This window comes from Triturus cristatus, chromosome 1_1, assembly GCF_964204655.1.
Source record: "Triturus cristatus chromosome 1_1, aTriCri1.1, whole genome shotgun sequence".
Classification (NCBI taxonomy): domain Eukaryota; kingdom Metazoa; phylum Chordata; class Amphibia; order Caudata; family Salamandridae; genus Triturus; species Triturus cristatus.
This window is the reverse complement of record NC_140579.1, coordinates 145354090-145374263: the sequence shown is the minus strand read 5'-3', so window position 1 is coordinate 145374263 and position 20174 is coordinate 145354090.

The window sequence follows — 20174 nt, the reverse complement described above, 5'->3', positions numbered from 1 at the left end:
GTGGTACGTAAACAGGTCTACCTTGGTGGGGGGCCCTGGTAGTGACGGTGGCCACTCCCACGGCTGTGGAGGAGTTACAGGGCGATCCAGGGTCTGCACATACCAAGGGGTACATCATGCAGCAGCACCGCGGGGTGCTAAGCCAGGATACCCAGGGATGTTTTAGCGTGTCCCCTGGAAGAACGACGGCGCCCCGTTAGCCGACAGGCGGTTGTGGGTCTGAGCAACCGGGGGCTGCCATGTATGCTCCGCCCACCCATCACGGGGGGGCGTGTGAAGCAAGTGGACTGGGGGTCCACGGATGGGAGGGGGGGCCCCTCCCAATATTTGGTATACACCATTTGGCGTTGCCATGGTGACTCTAGGCTTATCAGACGGGCAGGCGGCATAGGGGCTGGCCTGCCATGGGATCGCCCGTAAGATAACCCACCATGTTTGCATATTGGTTATGCTAATAAACCTGCAGCAATATTTCTCCACTTACATTACAGTGTCGTGTGTTTTATTTATGTACTTATGTGTTTTGTGACAACTGTTGCCGATATTGGCACTAAGAGCGCTGTACAGGAGAGCGTGTGAATGCATGTCAGAGCACATCACATCACAGCGCTGCATGTCAGCACTGCACATCACAACGCTGCATGTTAGAGTGTGTCATTGCATATCAGAGCACTGCACATGAGATCTCTGCACTTCAGAGCACGGCACTGCAAGCCAGAGCCCTGCACATCACAGCGTTGCACATGAGAGTGTGTGATTGCATGTCAGAGCACTGCACATCACAGCGCTGCAAGTCAGAGCTTGTGACTGCACGTTAGAGCACTGCAAATCACAGCTCTGCACGTGAGAGCATGTGATTGCAAATCAGAGCACTGAACTTCACACGAGGTATTCTATGTGTTTCAAGATTAATGATAAACGATCAGAGGGTCAAAATTGACAGTCAAGGTAATATGTGAAATCTTAAGCACGAGAAACCAGAGTAAAGGATCCCCGGCTATATCCAAGAGTGTCCAAGTACAGCGCATACACTCTTGTATGTGCCATACTCGGACACTCTTGTCCTGACTGAAGAAGTCTTTCAGTCTGAAGGAACACAAGGAAATTAAAAAACAAGAGAAAATTCACATGTGTTGGAAGATATTTTTGCTGAATGTCATGCATTTAATATATCTGTAATTTACTGCTTGACGTGTGCTGGGGATCTTTCTAAGACTACTCAATGACACCAAAAACTATGAGAAACTGACACACGACCCCAGCACAGCGCTGAAAACACGCATCCACATCCTAGTTGAGAATGCAGAGAACACCGGTCAGATCTCCAAGAGTGAGGCCAAATTCCTAACCACCACGCAAGGCAAAATACCGTACTTTTACATTGTTCCTAAAATCCACAAGAACATAACACAATCCCCTGGACGCCCCATCGTCTCGGGCATTGGATCTCTTTTGGAGCCCCTGTCACGCTACTGCGATCATTTCTTTCAACCCCTGGTACAATCAACCAGCACTTTCCTCAAAGACACCAAAGACCTACTAGGACTATTAGCGGCCATATCCTATGACCCAAACACCTCACTCCTAGTATCCCTTGATGTGGAGAGACTATATACAAGCCTCCCACAAGATGGCATCCGCGGAGTACTAGAAAAAGCCTTGAACAACTCCAACTGGCAATACCACACCTCTACACCCTTCGTTCTGGAATGTGCAACACTTGCACTCAAAGAAAATTTCTTTGAATATGAGGGAAAACTTTACCTCCAGAAGTACGGCACTTCCATGGGGAGTGTCTTCGCTCCAAGTGTAGCGGGTTTGTACGCGTACGACTTCGAGACCAAATACCTTCTCGACAACAACCAACCACGCATCCCCCAAATCAAATTCTATAAACGTTACATCGACGACATTCTACTGATTTGGGAAGGAACCAGTGATTCCCTGGTCACATTCTGTGAGTGGCTTAACACATGTGATCCTAATCTTCGCTTCACACATAATTCTGATAGACATCAGATGACATTCTTTGATTTGGACATTGAAGCGGCTCTGTGTTTGGGGATGTGATCTTTTTTAAACCAAACTGCATACATTTTGAAAGGATATAAGCAATGGACATTGAAAGGGGTCCCTTCCTGGTCCTGTAGCCATGTCTTGAACTTTTCAGGCAAAATCACTTACTGATTTCTGAATAATGAGTTTAAAACCGTTAAGGTAACCATGTTTTTTTCTGATCACAGTTCACATGCTTTGCTTATTCTTGCATTCCCTATGAGTGTTTGCTTTTTCCAGGGTGTTATTCATTTTTTTCAGGCAGCATTTTACTGTTGTCTAGTGCATAATTTGAATTTAGTCGCAGCACAATTGAGTTGTGCTGAAGGCAGTGAGAGTTTCTCTCAGTGGGGCAGTATGTGGGAGCGAATGTGGCACTCTGGCCAGAGCTGCTGAATTTGGAACTGGAGAACCATGTACAGACCTTCATGACCAGTTCACCCTACCACACTCCTGACAGAGCTTATTCTGATGCTACACCTTAGAAGGCCCGATAGACCTTAGAAGCCCAGGTGTCTTAGCACCCGCAGGTGGACCTGTCCACCACAATCCATACTGCAGTTCACTTCCAGTCTTACGGGCAGGCATATGAAGAAGCACATCCTAGATCGACAGTGAATCTCTCACTGAGGTCACAAGACCCTTGAGGCCAGTCCACCTCACCCATTGGTACCTCCATTGGCCTTTTTCCAGCACTAGCAGTGCAACTTGCCATGGGTTGGCAATGTAGGATTTGCATGCACACCAAACTTAGGGGGTGATTATAATGGCAGTGGGACCGCCACCTCACCCCGTCGGTGGTGGTCCCACCGCCATTGGTGACTGCATCACAGCCCGCCATATTACAATGGCGGGTGGTTACCTGGCGGTCAGAAAGACCAACCACCACGCACCCGACGGACTCCTTGAGCCCGCCGGTGTGGTGGAGGGGCTCGTGGTTCCTACAATGCTGGTGGTGCCTACCATGCACCACAGCAGGGATTACGATGTCCCTTACCCGCCAGCTTATCAATGGCGGTTCACCTCCCATGGAAATGCTGGCGAAAGGGACATTGGGGGCCCGTAGCAGGCCCCTTTACCCATGGCCCCCAGACATGGGTCCTGGGGGGCATCTATGATGCCCCACAACATATCACTGCACCATGTGGCAGGCACCGATATATTTAACATGTTCCTTTTTTTTTTACTTTGCGGCGGATGATGCAGCCAGCAGCACCTGCTGCAATGTAAAAGATAGGCACTGCGAACACCGTAGTGGCAGTCGCATTGTAATGCCTATCGTGGGGCCTCCACTTTGAAGGCCAGCGGTCCCATTCCCCGATTCGATGGCGGTGGTACTGAAGTCCGCCTGCCATCGTAGTCAGCCCCTAAGTTTGCATTTTATGAATATGATTCAGCGGGAAATAAATTGATGTTTGCAATTTAATTGACTTTGGTTGGCCTCTTATCTATGAGATTTCCCTGTTGAATGTGCCTTTACATTATACATTTTCGGTTGTATGAATTGATTGCATACTACACTCTCCTACAGGTATTAATTTGAGTGTCATTAGGAGTGTCTGGGACCAATTGTTTTCTTAGGAATTGTTTTCTTTACTAACCTTTGCAAAGGGCCCTAAACTTCACAGCAACACAAGTCACATTTCTTTTAGTAATTTGGGATCCGTTTGAGCTACAAAATTGTTTTGGAGGAAATCGTTAGATTATGCAGCAGATGGTGTATTATGTGGCAAATATGATACAGCCATAGTTAAGTGGAAAACATTTTTCCACTTAATTTTGCCCCAACATTGTAGTTGATCAATTTGTAAGTTCCCCAAACCCAAAAGTCGAGTTTGGGCACAATTTGTATTTTAAAAGCAGCCCTATAACACAGGGCTACTTTTAAACTGACCTCAGGCTTCAGCAGTGCACACATGCAAGCGCAGAAAGGGCTGCTGGCCTCTAAACTGCCATGCCTTATTATATTCTAGGGACTTAAAAGTAGTTCTAATCCCCCTGCCCTATTATGTACTAGGGCCTTATAGGAGAGGTCATGCCAATCATAGGGGTACCCTAACCCATAGTGCACCCTAGTGTATGTAGGTGTTTTCACTGTATTTTTACGTACCTCTTTCAGAATAGCACTGGCTGTTTAGGCAGAGGCCAGGGTCAGTCAGTCAGGTACCACCAGTACCAGTCAGCAAAAAGTTGGGGAGTGCCCAGGGCGGCTTTGCAACACTAGAGAAACACAACCTGCAGGTTGGGGAGCATTGGGATCATCACTTAGGCCTTCGAGTGCTCCCCTGTTTTGACTAATATTAGGCGGCCGATTTTGGGAGAGGATGTGGTCCGTCGGCAGCTCTGCCGCTTCTGGTGCAGGAAACCAGGGTTCGAGCCCGAGCTTGCGTCGACACCCCGTGAGGCTGGGCAAATCACTCAATCTCCCCGTGCAGGAGTGTGTAATTTGACTAGCGATGTATAGCGCTCCAATACTTAGCGTTGAGTTTGTGCGATATATACATGGTGTGCAGTAACGCACAGCCAGCCTGGATCTCTGTGGTGTAAGAAAACCTGTGCTTCAGGGTCGCCCAGGCCTGGAAGGGTCTCCTAGCGGCAGCCGGCTAGAAGGGGTCGGCTTCATCGCCAGCGCTGGGTGCACTTCGCCAGTCCGGCCCCATTATGGCTGCTGCCTTCCAGTTCGGGCACGCGCACTGTTACCCTGTTCTTCATTCGCTTCCGCGGGTCTCAGCTGGTTAGTCAATAGTGGCCTTGTGGTAGGTGGTGCTGTTTATCGTAAAGATAGGGATGCAGTGACATGTGCTCAGTATGGCAGGAAACTGGAGCTCACGTTTATACACCGTTGGGTGCACACACATTCACTTGTATAACTGAGATGCAATTCTCAATGCGCGTTGGATTAACGCTATGAATGGTGATCAGTCAGGCCTTACATCGAGCGGGTCACCTTGCAAAGGTACGGTGGCTGGTGGCCGGGCTGCATGCCATAGTCATTGCCTGAGCTAGTTGGGGAGCCCTGCAGACCAGTTTTAACTCCTATTTAATACTTGAAGTTTGCACAGGGCGCACTCGGCGCTGTGGTGTCTTTCATGGAGAATTGGCTGTTTACTGGTGTGGGGGGACAGCCCAGCTGTCGTATTCGCAGGCAGGCTGACATGAGGTAGAATAGCTCTCGGTGGGCCTTGCAACTTTCGCTATTATGGGGAATTATTTCACTATATCAATTACATGCACTGATCAGCAGATAGATGGGCTTGGGTAGCTAGTGCTCCTCGCGTAGTAAATGTAGGGATGCGCTGTTATGTGCTCAGTATGTCAGGTAACGGGAGCTCATGTTTATCGTTTTAACACCTTGCGCTCACTTGCACAGACATTTGGATAACCAAAATGTATTCCCTAGGCGCATTAGAGTAACGCCACGAATGGTGACCATGCAGGCTTTCAAGGAGCGGGACACCTGGTATATGTGAGGTGTGCCAGTGCCCGGCCGGCATGCCACAGTTCTTGCCTGAGATGCTAGGGGAACAGTTATGGTAGGCAGCGAAGAAGCAGGGACGTAGCCAACATTTGGGGCCTTGGTGCAGGGACACTGGAGGTGAGATGGGAGGTTGATTGATAGTATTCCTGCCGCAGCGGGGGACTGGGCCTGGTTTTGGGGGGCTTGGTTGCAGGGCTTGTTTCATTGGCAAATGAGACCGACGGGACTTGGAACACCCTGCAAATGCGCGGTATGTTGGTGGCCGGTCTGTATGCCATAGCCAGTGCCTGAGCATGCTGGGTAGCCCTGCAGACCAGTTTTTTACTCTGGAAAACACTTGTAGCCGCGCAGGGTTCTCTCGGTTCTGTTGGGGTCGTTATTAGCCGGGCACTCCTGGGACGCTGCACCAGTATGGTCGGGAGCAGGGGGAAGTGTCACTTCACACCCAGCGCCTAGGCCAAGCCAAGAGTTACGCCTAGTGTTGAGTGAGGGTTAATGTTACCTGGTCGTTAATTGGGGCTCCTTAGGGTAGGATGACCTAGCGGTAAGGAACAGCTAGGGTGGTTCACGTGTGCTTCAGCGATCATGAAGAAAGCATGCATCGCGGGCCCTGGCTCACACGGAAGTGGGCAAAGATCATACACCACAGGTGCTGAGGCTGGCACTGATGCCTGACATTGGGGGCCCAGGTTACTTCTGTAATGGCTAGGCCTTCAGATGCTGAAAAGATGTCCGTTGTTATTCACTCGATTGTTAAACGATCGGTCATTTCCTGGGTCATCCGCGGGTGTAGCGCGTTGGGCTCTTGTCGTCTTTCCATCGGGTCTGTTTGATGCGGGATGGTGGTTTTTTGGGCACAGCCACGTGGTGGGTCTTTCTGTGTCTGACTGGGCTTAGCCTTCCTGTAATCGCCCTGTTTGTCACACACGGTAGTAAGACGGGGGATACTGGCCCTGTGCTGATTGAGTTGTTAGTAATGTTATTAGTATTAAACACATCAGGTACTCCTGGTACGGACATTTGCACCCAAACAAAAGTTACTCTAGGACACATGTCCTCCATCACACACATCTCCAGACAGGACTGCCTCTCCTCCCCCCCTCCAATTCCTGGAGCAATAGGGGTCCAAATACTTGTGGGGTTGGCAGTCTTGGACAGAGATTGGTGGCGAGCTTCCACATCATTCGGTAGGAGGATTTTGTGGAGTCTTGGGGCAGGTCACAGGCCGCTTCCTCCCGCTGTGATCGTTCTTCTAGGTGTGGTTGGGTCAAGTGTCGGAGGAGAGCAATCATCGCATGGTATATCTGGGCATGAAGGAACGACAGGCAAGATGGTAGCGTAGGCAGATAGTGGTACTCATCGGATGTTGGTCTCAATGGCATGCCGCCAGGCAAGGGGACCAGGTACCTAGGTCACGTACATCAGGCAGTGACAGGTGAACTGGGACCATCTGACTAGAATATACAGGAGTGGTTCCCACCACGGTCGGTCAGATGGGAAGCTGCCATCTTGATTCTCACTGGATACCCTTACTCCATCACGCCTATTGTAAGCTGAGGATGCCTGTTGACGCTGTTAGACCTGCTATTAGTTAGTACACTCACTGTTGTGCCTTGGCTCGGTTTGTCTCGCATCAGGGCCAGTTTGGGGTTACTGGCGAATTGTTTGCTCTACGGCTGAAGCGGGCGCTTCTAGAACAGGGCAAGATTGATTAGGCCAGGCAGCATGACAAGGTCTTTTCGACACTGGCAGAATGGTGCAGGCTGCGAAGTAGTGCCATTGTAGAACATAGATTTGTCAACATTCGGCTAGGAAATAATTAGCAGCAGGAAGGTATTGAACCATGGTGAGCAATTAGTTTTGGGTTCGTGCTCAACAGGAGCAAGGGAATTGCATTCTGTTGCATCAGGGTACGGGGACCGTCTATAGCACCAGATACTGTAAAGCTGCCATTTTCGCCCTGGGCTGGGGTGTCAATGTCACCCAACTTTGCAGCCAGACTCGGAGCAGGCAAAGGCATACTTGCGATGGTGCAACGGGCACTCAGCAGTAGAGTTACATGTGTCATCATACCCCGGTATAACGTCAGTGATGAAACATAGGTTGTGGCTACACACGACCACGCACTCTAGGGCAGCTGGGGCGGGGGTGTGCCAGTGCCAAGAGGGTGCGGGTTGCCTGGGTAGGGCTGCTGGCTTGGAGGGAGCACTACTCGGAGCGCCACAAGGGCACGTTTTGTTTCATAGAAGGCTGAATTGTTACTTTTATGGCATGGTGCCATGTTGCTTTAGTTATGCGCGTGTTTCTTGGCAGTGTCAGAAACATTCAGAATGCAATGACGGTGGTTAGCCTGTTGTCATGCTGTTCAGAGGTATTTTAGCTCAGGCATGGCCAAGCATGGGTTATAGGCCGGTGGTCTGCCCTGGGATTCATGTTAACAGGCAGGTGAAGCGGCAGAACTTGGAGGGGCTTGGGTTTGACCTCTGGACACTAGGGTGGAGCCTGGTTGCCCACTTAGTAGCCCGCCTTTGAGTACGACGAAACAGGTACCTTTGATGCGAGTATCTGTACCGGGTAACTTCTCCCGCCATCCAGCACTGGCTGGCAGCTATGCAGGTTGTGGAAGTGGCCTTCCAACGGGGGCTTATGGTCCATAGGATTAAGGGAAACACCGGGGTAACACTTTTGGGCTACAAATCAGCAGGAGAACAATTGGCTTTCCCAGTATTCAATTAGAGAAGAATCTCACACATTGTTCTCCTCTGTGGTCACTCTGTCCTGTCAGAATTTTGGGAGGGCAAGGCTTTACATTTGGTGGTGACTGATGGAATACGATGGGCGTACTCCAACGGAGTGAAAGAGGAAGTAAGGCAGGCCTGTCAACTCTTACCTCCTCCCGCAGGAGCACTGCCAGGCAGGAGTGTCTTGTCAAAGGGATTGTTCTTTAGCCATGCAAAGGCAACTTTGGACCATCGCCTATTTTAGGTTTAAGGTCAATTTAGTCAAATCCACGGGGGAGTTTAGAAAGGATGGGGGAACCTGTCCTGATGGTGCACGCTGGCCGCCGGCCCGGTTGGGCGTAGACTTGTTTTGGCTGGACCTGGGAGAAGCCCGGTATCAGTATGCTGTAGGTATAAAGGCCTACCGGGAGCCATGCGCAGTTGCGCAGAGCAAAGAGGTCTTGACTTCATCAGGCATGGTCTTATACACGCCAAGTCCACAGGGGGCCTGGAGGGAGATGGGGTGCACCTCTCTAGTTTAGGCATGGTCCTTTTTCTACTGGACCTAGGGGAAGCTTGGGCTGCAGCAGGTGGTACGTAAACAGGTCTACCTTGGTGGGGGGCCCTGGTAGTGACGGTGGCCACTCCCACGGCTGTGGAGGAGTTACAGGGCGATCCAGGGTCTGCACATACCAAGGGGTACATCATGCAGCAGCACCGCGGGGTGCTAAGCCAGGATACCCAGGGATGTTTTAGCGTGTCCCCTGGAAGAACGACGGCGCCCCGTTAGCCGACAGGCGGTTGTGGGTCTGAGCAACCGGGGGCTGCCATGTATGCTCCGCCCACCCATCACGGGGGGGCGTGTGAAGCAAGTGGACTGGGGGTCCACGGATGGGAGGGGGGGCCCCTCCCAATATTTGGTATACACCATTTGGCGATGCCATGGTGACTCTAGGCTTATCAGACGGGCAGGCGGCATAGGGGCTGGCCTGCCATGGGATCGCCCGTAAGATAACCCACCATGTTTGCATATTGGTTATGCTAATAAACCTGCAGCAATATTTCTCCACTTACATTACAGTGTCGTGTGTTTTATTTATGTACTTATGTGTTTTGTGACAACTGTTGCCGATATTGGCACTAAGAGCGCTGTACAGGAGAGCGTGTGAATGCATGTCAGAGCACATCACATCACAGCGCTGCATGTCAGCACTGCACATCACAACGCTGCATGTTAGAGTGTGTCATTGCATATCAGAGCACTGCACATGAGATCTCTGCACTTCAGAGCACGGCACTGCAAGCCAGAGCCCTGCACATCACAGCGTTGCACATGAGAGTGTGTGATTGCATGTCAGAGCACTGCACATCACAGCGCTGCAAGTCAGAGCTTGTGACTGCACGTTAGAGCACTGCAAATCACAGCTCTGCACGTGAGAGCATGTGATTGCAAATCAGAGCACTGAACTTCACACGAGGTATTCTATGTGTTTCAAGATTAATGATAAACGATCAGAGGGTCAAAATTGACAGTCAAGGTAATATGTGAAATCTTAAGCACGAGAAACCAGAGTAAAGGATCCCCGGCGATATCCAAGAGTGTCCAAGTACAGCGCATACACTCTTGTATGTGCCATACTCGGACACTCTTGTCCTGACTGAAGAAGTCTTTCAGTCTGAAGGAACACAAGGAAATTAAAAAACAAGAGAAAATTCACATGTGTTGGAAGATATTTTTGCTGAATGTCATGCATTTAATATATCTGTAATTTACTGCTTGACGTGTGCTGGGGATCTTTCTAAGACTACTCAATGACACCAAAAACTATGAGAAACTGACACACGACCCCAGCACAGCGCTGAAAACACGCATCCACATCCTAGTTGAGAATGCAGAGAACACCGGTCAGATCTCCAAGAGTGAGGCCAAATTCCTAACCACCACGCAAGGCAAAATACCGTACTTTTACATTGTTCCTAAAATCCACAAGAACATAACACCATCCCCTGGACGCCCCATCGTCTCGGGCATTGGATCTCTTTTGGAGCCCCTGTCACGCTACTGCGATCATTTCTTACAACCCCTGGTACAATCAACCAGCACTTTCCTCAAAGACACCAAAGACCTACTAGGACTATTAGCGGCCATATCCTATGACCCAAACACCTCACTCCTAGTATCCCTTGATGTGGAGAGACTATATACAAGCCTCCCACAAGATGGCATCCGCAGAGTACTAGAAAAAGCCTTGAACAACTCCAACTGGCAATACCACACCTCTACACCCTTCGTTCTGGAATGTGCAACACTTGCACTCAAAGAAAATTTCTTTGAATATGAGGGAAAACTTTACCTCCAGAAGTACGGCACTTCCATGGGGAGTGTCTTCGCTCCAAGTGTAGCGGGTTTGTACGCGTACGACTTCGAGACCAAATACCTTCTCGACAACAACCAACCACGCATCCCCCAAATCAAATTCTATAAACGTTACATCGACGACATTCTACTGATTTGGGAAGGAACCAGTGATTCCCTGGTCACATTCTGTGAGTGGCTTAACACATGTGATCCTAATCTTCGCTTCACACATAATTCTGATAGACATCAGATGACATTCTTTGATTTGGACATTGAAGCGGTAGCAGGAGGACTCAAGAGCAAGACTCATTTCAAACCCACTGCTCGCAACTCCCTACTACACTTCACCAGTTTCCACCCTAGATAACATCGCGAAAACCTCCCATATGGCCAATACCTTCGGCTCCGCAGAAACTGCAGCGAAGTAAAACAATACAAAACCCAAGCCATAGACCTGAGTCACAAATTACACCTACGTGGCTACGCATAACGAAGAAAGCCAACAAGAGGGCCAGACACCAGAACCGCGAAGGACTCATCGAAACCCACATGTGAGAACCGACCACACCACCACTAACGTGTGACAACATACAACACCGTGACCAACAAAGTCTCACAAATCATCAGAAAACACTGGAAAATACTGAAGACAGGCAACTTCAACTGGGAACCTCCCCTTCTCTCAAACAAAAGAGCAAGATCCATAAAAGACGCCTTAGTATCTACCAGACCAACACCACCACAAAGACCTGCAAGCACGGTCTTAAACGCCTGGGGGCTCCCCAGCATCACAGGCCATTTCCCATGCGGAAACTGTAGTGTCTGCCACATCACAGAGACAGTTAAAAACCTTAACCTGGAACCTGGAAAAGTATGGGAACTGCGAAAACACACTAATTGTAACACAGAACATGTTATATACCAGATCGTCTGCCCTTGGAACCTCACATACATCGGCATGACGACCCGCAAAATCAAAATTAGGATCTGTGAACACCACAGCACGATACGATGCAAGAAAAACACTACCAGGATGACAAACCACTTTCTTGAGACGGGTCACAGAACCAACGACATGAGATGGGTGGTCATAGAAGCGCTAGACCCCAACTCCCCCAACATCCAGAACCGCCTTCTTGAAAAAGAACAGAGATGGATATATCGCCTATCAAGCCACATTACAGGATTGAACGACAATATATCCTGGAACATTCTAAGAAGATCATAGACTTCCAGCTGCTACTAAACTGTCAAGCGTACCTCCCTTTCATGTGTCAGAGATAAACCCTCCTTTGCGCCAGTCAGCGCTCATTTATCAGGATTGAATGATAATATACTCTGGAACAGTCTAGAAGATCATAGACTTCCAGCTGCTACTAAACTATCAAGCGTACTTCCCTTTCATTTGTCAGAGCTAACCCTCCTTTGCACCAGTCAGCGCTCATTTATCAGGGGTCCCCCATGAACAAATCCTCCTATCGCGCCTACCAGCACGTACACATCTTGGGACCCCTATAATACTAGACCTCCCAATCGCGCCTCACCACCACTAGACAAAACTCCTCCTGTCCTAGGCTGACAGCCCTGATAATACCTTTCAGAGTCACCTGCTCATTCACTTCAGTCTTAATCCCCAGACCCATTTATGGTGGCCACACACCCCTTTGTACCTACCGATATTACCCACTCAGATCCCATTAATAATTGCCCTTTGGTGAGGACTCCCCCTCACATTGCAGACCTTGGAGCCCATTTAACATTGGTACACGCTCCGCGCTGTTTTCTCCTACACTGCGCATGCGCGTTATGCCATTCCGGACACCCATCCAGCGCATGCATGAGCTTCAGTACTCGCTCCTCCGTACATGCGCAAACATTCATTCCGCATTGCCACGCCCACTACCCGGCCCGGCACTCGCCCACAACCGGCATGTACTCCATGGAGTCAGCAGCTATATACACAGAGTACTCGCCGTCCCCCACCACCATCCGGGACGACGGGAGATCAGCACAGGTTTACGGCGGGTGACGCTCTGACACCAAGTAAGGTTGCACGATATACATCACATTGAGGCCTCCTGTGAGCATTCTCGACTCCACAGCTCACATGCCTCTTACTCGAATTATTTTCTCTCTCCCCAGAGTCTGTTAGAGGAGCGCACTCCTCCTGAGCCCCGATCAGCTACATAAGCTCAGCCATAGTGTAATTATACTTCCTTATCCAAGCGCTGCTTCCTGGGGCGATGCCGCTCCACTTGTTTTTAATACCGCATATAGAGATAGCCACGCGCTCCGCATGACGGCAATTGCCGGCTTTCTCACTTGTGCCTCCACTGTGGCAAGGCTCCACACTTTTGCGTTCCCGCACTTTATTTTACGGTGAACCAAACCAACTTCGTGAAAACCCTCGGTTGCCACTAGGTAAGCATGTGTAAATTGCACAGCCTCATAGCATCCTTAAGACCAGATTTTAAACCAGCTGCTGCACTACTACAGCATGCAGCATGCTCACCGTATGTCTTCATTGCATCCTTAGGTACCATCACTTGGCAGATCCATTCAGATGACCACAGCACCTAAGAGTGCATTTTATAATTGCTGAATAATGGCTGAATATCACTAGATTCATGTTATATATCCGTGATATGTATATACATGTTGTGTGCTGTCTCTTTCTTTCCCTACAGTTTTTTTGCTCTGGTGTCCGTAAGTACGTAGACACCTAGTCTACACACCTTAGCGCGTGTGTAGGTACAAAAAAACTTTTTGGATTGTTCTCACTTTCCACGTGGCACTACTCACTTTGCCACTCACCACTTTCACCGGTCCTGAAGAAAGCCCCACCTACATTCCCTTGCGGGCTGAAACATGTAGACCCATCACATAGGCAACTACAAGATAATCATTTATTTTTTTAGTTGCATCACCAAGAATATTTTAATCATATCCTGAGCCGCCATTAATAAAATTAGAAAGGCAAGGATTCTCAGAGATATTTTTAATCCACATCACATCACACCTTTGCACCATACCAGCTCTGCTGTAATCATGCGTCGTAGCACAACCGGGGGGCATTCGGCCACCCGGTTGGGGCCCAAATGATGAAGCATGACACCAACCAGGTTGGTGTGTGAGGGGTCTTTTAACTAACCCAGTGGGTTCCCAAACACTGCCTAGTAGTAATTGTACCACACATACTTGGGTTCGTCGATCATTGTTTACACAGAGCAAAGCATTGCACATCACATCACTGCACATGAGAACGTGTAACTGCACATATGAGCAGTGCACATCACAGCTCTGCACATCGGAGCACCGCACTGCATGTCAGAGTATTGCACATTACAGCACTGCCTTTGAGGGTTTGTGACTACACATCAGATCACAGCACTGCATATCACAGTGCTGCACTTCATAGCAAAGCATGGCACATCACATCACTGCACATGAGAGCGTGTTACTGCATGCTAGAGTGCTGCACATCACAGCTCTGCACATCAGACCATGGCACTGCATGTCAGAGCACTGAACATCACAGCGCTGCACGTCAGAATACTACACATCACAATGCTGCCCATTAGAGTATGTCATTGCATGTCAGAGCACTGCACATCAGAGCACAGCCAAAGGCAAGCCCGTCTGCGCCCGTCCGCGCCCCAACCAGCCCAGAGGCAGGAAATGCTACACAAAACAGGGTAAGCGCCCCAATTATGAGCCGATTAACCTACTCTGCCAAAACCTTGCTTAAAATTAGAACCTCGGCACAAACTAAACATCTTGCTCATATATGTTGCTCCAGTAAGTTTCCAACCGTACTGGAGGGGCCGTTAGCTTGCAGGTCCTGTCTTTTTCAAAGAGATCTGATTATGACTAGTTCACGGAACCAAAATAACTAAATGGACCAAGCTATAACCAGTCTTAACAACATTCTATGTAATGTAAGATCTCTAGCAAAACATCCCATTGAAATATGGGATATGATCACTTCACACTCCCCAGAACTCTGTTTCTTCACAGAAACTTGGCTAAACCCCACAAACCATCCATTGATCAATCTAGCCATTCCAGATAGCTATAAATTTACTCATCTAGACAGGGATGAAAAAATGGGGGGTGGCATTGCCATAGCCTTCAAAAACAATCTTAACGTGAAATGGATTTCCACATTAAGCACTGATAGCATGGAACTGGGTATCTTTAAAATAATTATGTCTCCAACTGATAGTTGGAATTGAGCGCTGAGCTATCCGCCTCCAGGATCTAGAACTAATTTTACCAATCAATTGATTGAGCAAATAGCCATGCATGTATTAGCTTCCAGTAAATTTATCTTACTGGGAGATTTTAACTTTCATGGCGAAGACTACTCCAATCCAGAAGTGAATAAGCTTATATCCAGTCTTAACCTAATTGCACTCTCCCAAAGAGTTATTGGCCCTACATATCGGGCTGGCCAATCTCTTGATCAAATTTTTACAAATATTGATCACCTGACCTGTAACCCTCCCAATCCCCTAACATGGACTGATCATTCTATGATCACGTTTACTATTCAATCACAATTTACTACGAGCCTAGCAGGGAATGCAGGACGGAAAAATTAGTTGCGTAGGCCATGGCATGACTTATCTCAGGAAACTTGTAAAGAGATATTGCGTCCTAATCCATCTGAGAATGGCGCGGACGTTTCTAGGTTGTTGGAAGGCTTTAATTCTGCCTTCATCAAACTATAAAAACAGCCAGCCGAACCTTCATTATGAATCAAATTGACCAGGCCAGTAAATCTTCTAAAGTCCTTTGTGTCCCCACAAGCTTGCAGACAATCCCCAGTGGAATCTCAAGAACTATGCGACTCATTAGCGGCCTATTTTCATGAAAAAATTGCACATATTTATGCTAACTTTCCAACTGTGAAGTCCCAGAATCCTGAAACCCCCACTAGACCCGGAGAATTGGGACAGCTGACACCCTGCACCCTTGACCAGTTTAACATAATCACGCTGGATGAGGTTTCCAACTTATTATCCTCTGCTAAATCCGGCTCGCCTCGTGATCCTTGCCCCCCCAAAATAATGGCCCTTCTATCCACTAGCTATGCTCCGGAAATTCAAAAAATGTGTAACTGCGCAATTCAGCAGGTATTATCCCCAGTACATGGAAAGAAGCATACGTACGACCAATACTAAAAAAAAAACACTGCCGATCCTCAGGTACTTGGTAATTATAGGCCTATATCCTTGTTACCCCTGTTGGGTAAACAATTGGAAAGTGTAATAAATAGGCAGCTAAGCTCATATCTCGAGTCAAACAAAATTTTGGGCCCTTCACAATCATGGTTCCGTCCAGGCTTTAGCACCGAGACCGCTATCCTGGCTGTGACGGACTCCCTTAGGCAGGTAATGAACGCAGGAGGATCAGTAGTCCTGATCCTACTAGATATCTCCGCGGCATTTGATACCATTTCACACTCAAAGCTCGTGGAGAGAATATACTCATGTGGTATTCAAGGCACAGCCTTAAAATGGCTGCAGAATTTTTTGTTGGATAGACTACAAACTTTTATGCTAGGGCCTTACTTCTCAGAGAAAACTCAGTTGGACAAGGGCATACCCCAGGGCTCTTGCCTAAGCCCGACATTATTTAATGTTTGTATGGCCCCTTTGGCGAAAATTGTAGAACAACTAGGGTTCGAGATATTTTCATATGCTGATGATACTCAGCTTATGTTTACAATTGGTCCTAATTCAGAAGCTGAGAAAATCAGATTTTTGGCTGGTATGCTTGCTATTTCAAACTGGATAACAGAAAACTGTCTTCAGCTGAATCCTAGTAAAACTGAGGTCATGTTAATGGGGAAAGCATCAACCATTTGGACGGATGATTGGTGGTCGTCTCAGCTGGGAGCAGCTCCCACCCCCAAACAATGTGTAAAAAATCTTGGATTAAAGCTTGATCAGACATTATCTATGAAAGATCGCATTGCGGCAACAACTCGCTCCTGTTATTATAGCCTACGTCTTCTACGTAAGATTTTGCCTTATCTGCCCACCAACCATCATAGAACCCTGGTCCAGGCCATGGTGATTAGTCGACTTGACTATGGAAACGCATTGTTGGCTGAAGTGGGTGAGACTTTGCTTGCTAAATTGCAAGTGATTCAGAACACGGCAGGCTCCCCCTCAGGTTCTTTGCTGAGAGAACTTCACTGGTTACCTGTGAGGAAGCGATCCCACTTTAAAAACTGCTGCCTCACCTATAATGCCTTAAATGGCAAAGGCCCCTACTCCCTGCAAAAGAAATTCACTAAATATGTATCCTGTCGAAACCTCAGATCTAATTCACCAGCTCTCTTAAAGGTCCCCTGAATACGTCTTAGTCGCACAGGGGGCAAAGCTTTCTCGTACCTTGCTCCACGTTACTGGAACTAACTACCTATTGCTCGGGAAAATGTGCCTCATACAGTATCGTTAGCAAACAACTAAAAGCCTTCCTGTTTTGAACTCTTCAGTAATCTTGACTCCAGTTCTACCTTTCAGCCTCCTCTTTTTCTATGCAAGCGCCGAGATACCCCCGGGTGAGTCGTGCGCTATAAAAATACGCCTAACATACCAACATAACATGTTAGAGCACTGAACATCACAGCTCTGCATGTCAGAATATTGCACATCATAGTGTTGCATGTTAGAGTTTGTCATTGCACATTAGAGCATGCACATCACAGCTTTGCATGTCAAAGCACTCCACATCACAGCACTACACACAAGAGTATGTGACGGCAGGTGAGAGCACAGCACCGCACATCAAAGCACCACACGTCAGAGCGTGTGACTGTATGTCAGAGCACAGCACTGCACATCACAGTACTGCACGCAAAAGCATGTGACTGCACATCAGAGCACCTGCACTGCTCATTACAGCTCTGCATGGAAGAGCGTGACTGCATGTCAGAACACAGTGTGAGAAGTTGGCCCGGTATATGCTGTCCACTAGTTATAGTGGTCACCTTGCACCAGTCCAAACAACCCCTTATTGATGATAGGTTAAAGACAACCTTTATTGAAAGCTATCCTAGTGGTAGCTATGGAGAGCAGCCTTCAGGCTAAGTCTTGAAGGAATGTAAAGCAGCTTGTTTTACCAGTCTATAATCTATTGAGTGGCTAAATGAAAGGAGACCACACCAGGTATATATATGAAATATATGTACTTATTACTAAACACCCCCCTCTAGTCTCTTTATGAGGCTAGAGGTAAAAGTACATAAGTTACACTTCAAATATTACAGTAAAGTAGCACAAATACACTAGGGGCGGACCACACCATATACTAAAATAGTGGTATAAGAACTACGACTTAACTAGGCACAAGGTCTAGAGCCTGTAGAATCGCTGGGGCTCCAAGGAACCACCAAAGGTAGTAACACAGGGGACCCACGGGGGCCGTGTACAGTGTGAGTACACAGCCGCGAGCTCCCGTTAGCTTCTACGGGGAAAGTCACGGTTAGATTTTTAGAGTTAAAGGACACTTAGGAATGGACTAGGACCAAACCCTTTTGGACTTAGACAGTTTTAGGGTCAACACCCATGGGACCACTGGAGTACTCGAGTTACCTCACCCAGGGAAGCCGGGTGCATAGGTGTCAAATGGTGTCGGGTCGCGTCATCGTTTTCAATGGCCGCTGGTGAAGAAGTGCTGCTGCCGGGAAGATGCGAAGTGTCCGAAGAGATCCAAGCCTGGATCGGAGATGTGAAGAACCTGAAAGCAGAGGCAACAAAGTCTGTGTCACTTGCCAGTGACCAGGGGCACGATAGACGAATGCCCACCGATGTTGAGTGTTTCAGGTGAAGAAGGTGAAGCTTGACTCTTCAGCCACGAGGACCAGGAGGTGTCGAGGGCAAGCAGGTGCTGGATTCAAGCTGCCCCATAAAGGATGTTTGGTTCAGGGGCTAAGTACTTGCAGCGGAGGTTGACTTTTTATCGCCCCGCCCGCGCTCTACGTTCAGAGGCATTATACCTGGCTTTGGTGCCACGTGTCAAGAAAGCTCGTATTGGTGGGCGTTCTTTTAGCCTGAATGCCCCCCACCTCTGGAATTCGATGCCTCTGGCTCTACGCAGCACGTCCAATTTGTTTTTGTTCAGGAAGAGCCTTAAGACCTGGCTTTTTAATCTCTAGGTCTTCTACTTGTTCCTTTTATGTCTGTGCTGTTTCCTTGTAGTTATGTTACTTTCGCTGAGCTGTATGCGCAACAGCGCCGGGACACTCTATCGGAGTAGCCGAGCGCTATATAAATGCTTTGTAACATAACATAACATAACATGTTGAGTGCTGCAGTGCCGGTGCCCAGATTGGACACAAAAAGCCTTGGCAACAGCAACCCACGCAGAAAGGAGAAAGATGCTTCGGTGCGAACCAGCAAGGTCCGAGGGACTCCCCCAGTGAGGAGGAGTTAGGGTACATCTGGAGCAACCAGGGAAGCCCAAAGAAAATCAGAGTTGCCTTCTCAGGGACCCACCAGTCGACGGACCAGGGATCGCAAAGGGACCTCAAGCGGGAATGCAAAGAGCGGGCTCACGGAACACTCGTGGAGTGTAGGTCCACAATCTTCAGTGCAAAAGGTGCTCGGGTCTGGACTAGAAAGTAATCCAATGCACAGCCTCGAGAGTTGTCGGGAAGCTGATGCAATGCAAATTTGCACGGTATCCAGGGGTTCCGGTTCCACGGTACCCACGAGGGCTACGGGTCTCAGCTTTGCTGGGGCCTCGGTTCGGCCTCTGGGAAGTCTGGAAATCTACCTCTGGTGTTGCAAAGTCTTCGGCGTCCGGCGGGAGCTTCGGAGATGCAGACCGGACAGATGCGTCTTTGGTGCCTGGCAAGCAGGGAGATTCTTCAGTCATCTGGCGTTGAACAGATCGTCGAAGTTCCAGGATTCAGTTTCAGAGTTTCGTCCAGGGATATCTAAAGTTCTGGTTACAGAGCTAGCTTCTTTATACCCAAGGAAGGGGTTGGACTAATGTGAGAAAGTTGCTCTGTATATACTGTTCCTTAATAGGTACAGGGTGTACAGAGTCCACAGACCCCAAGGGTTTAACAGAGGTTAAAGTTAGATATAACCTTACTCTCCAAAGTGGTAGCCTGGTCGAGCAGTAAGGCAGTATCAGAGGACGTGTAAAGCATTTGTTGTACACACTCAGTCAGCAAATAGTTCCACACACTCAATGACTGAACTCTAGGCCAATGGTTTGTATATAAAAAATATATGCTTGTTTTATTTTAGAACCAACACTTGGAATTAAAATATACTTTCTCGACAGGAGATGTTTCATAAAAATACTTTTGTATATGCAATTGACTTTTTAGTAAACAGTTACAAATAGTTGCAGTAGGCAACTCTATTTCTAAACACAATACATTGAGCTCAATGATAAATTCAGATTATATGCAACAGATTACTTTGTAGATTACTTTTGTAATTCCAGGCTTGGATCCTAGATCCAGTCCTGGGTCAGTTCTCAGAATCAGCTGTTAAAAGTCGACTTTGGTACTGTAATGATTTTTAACTAATAT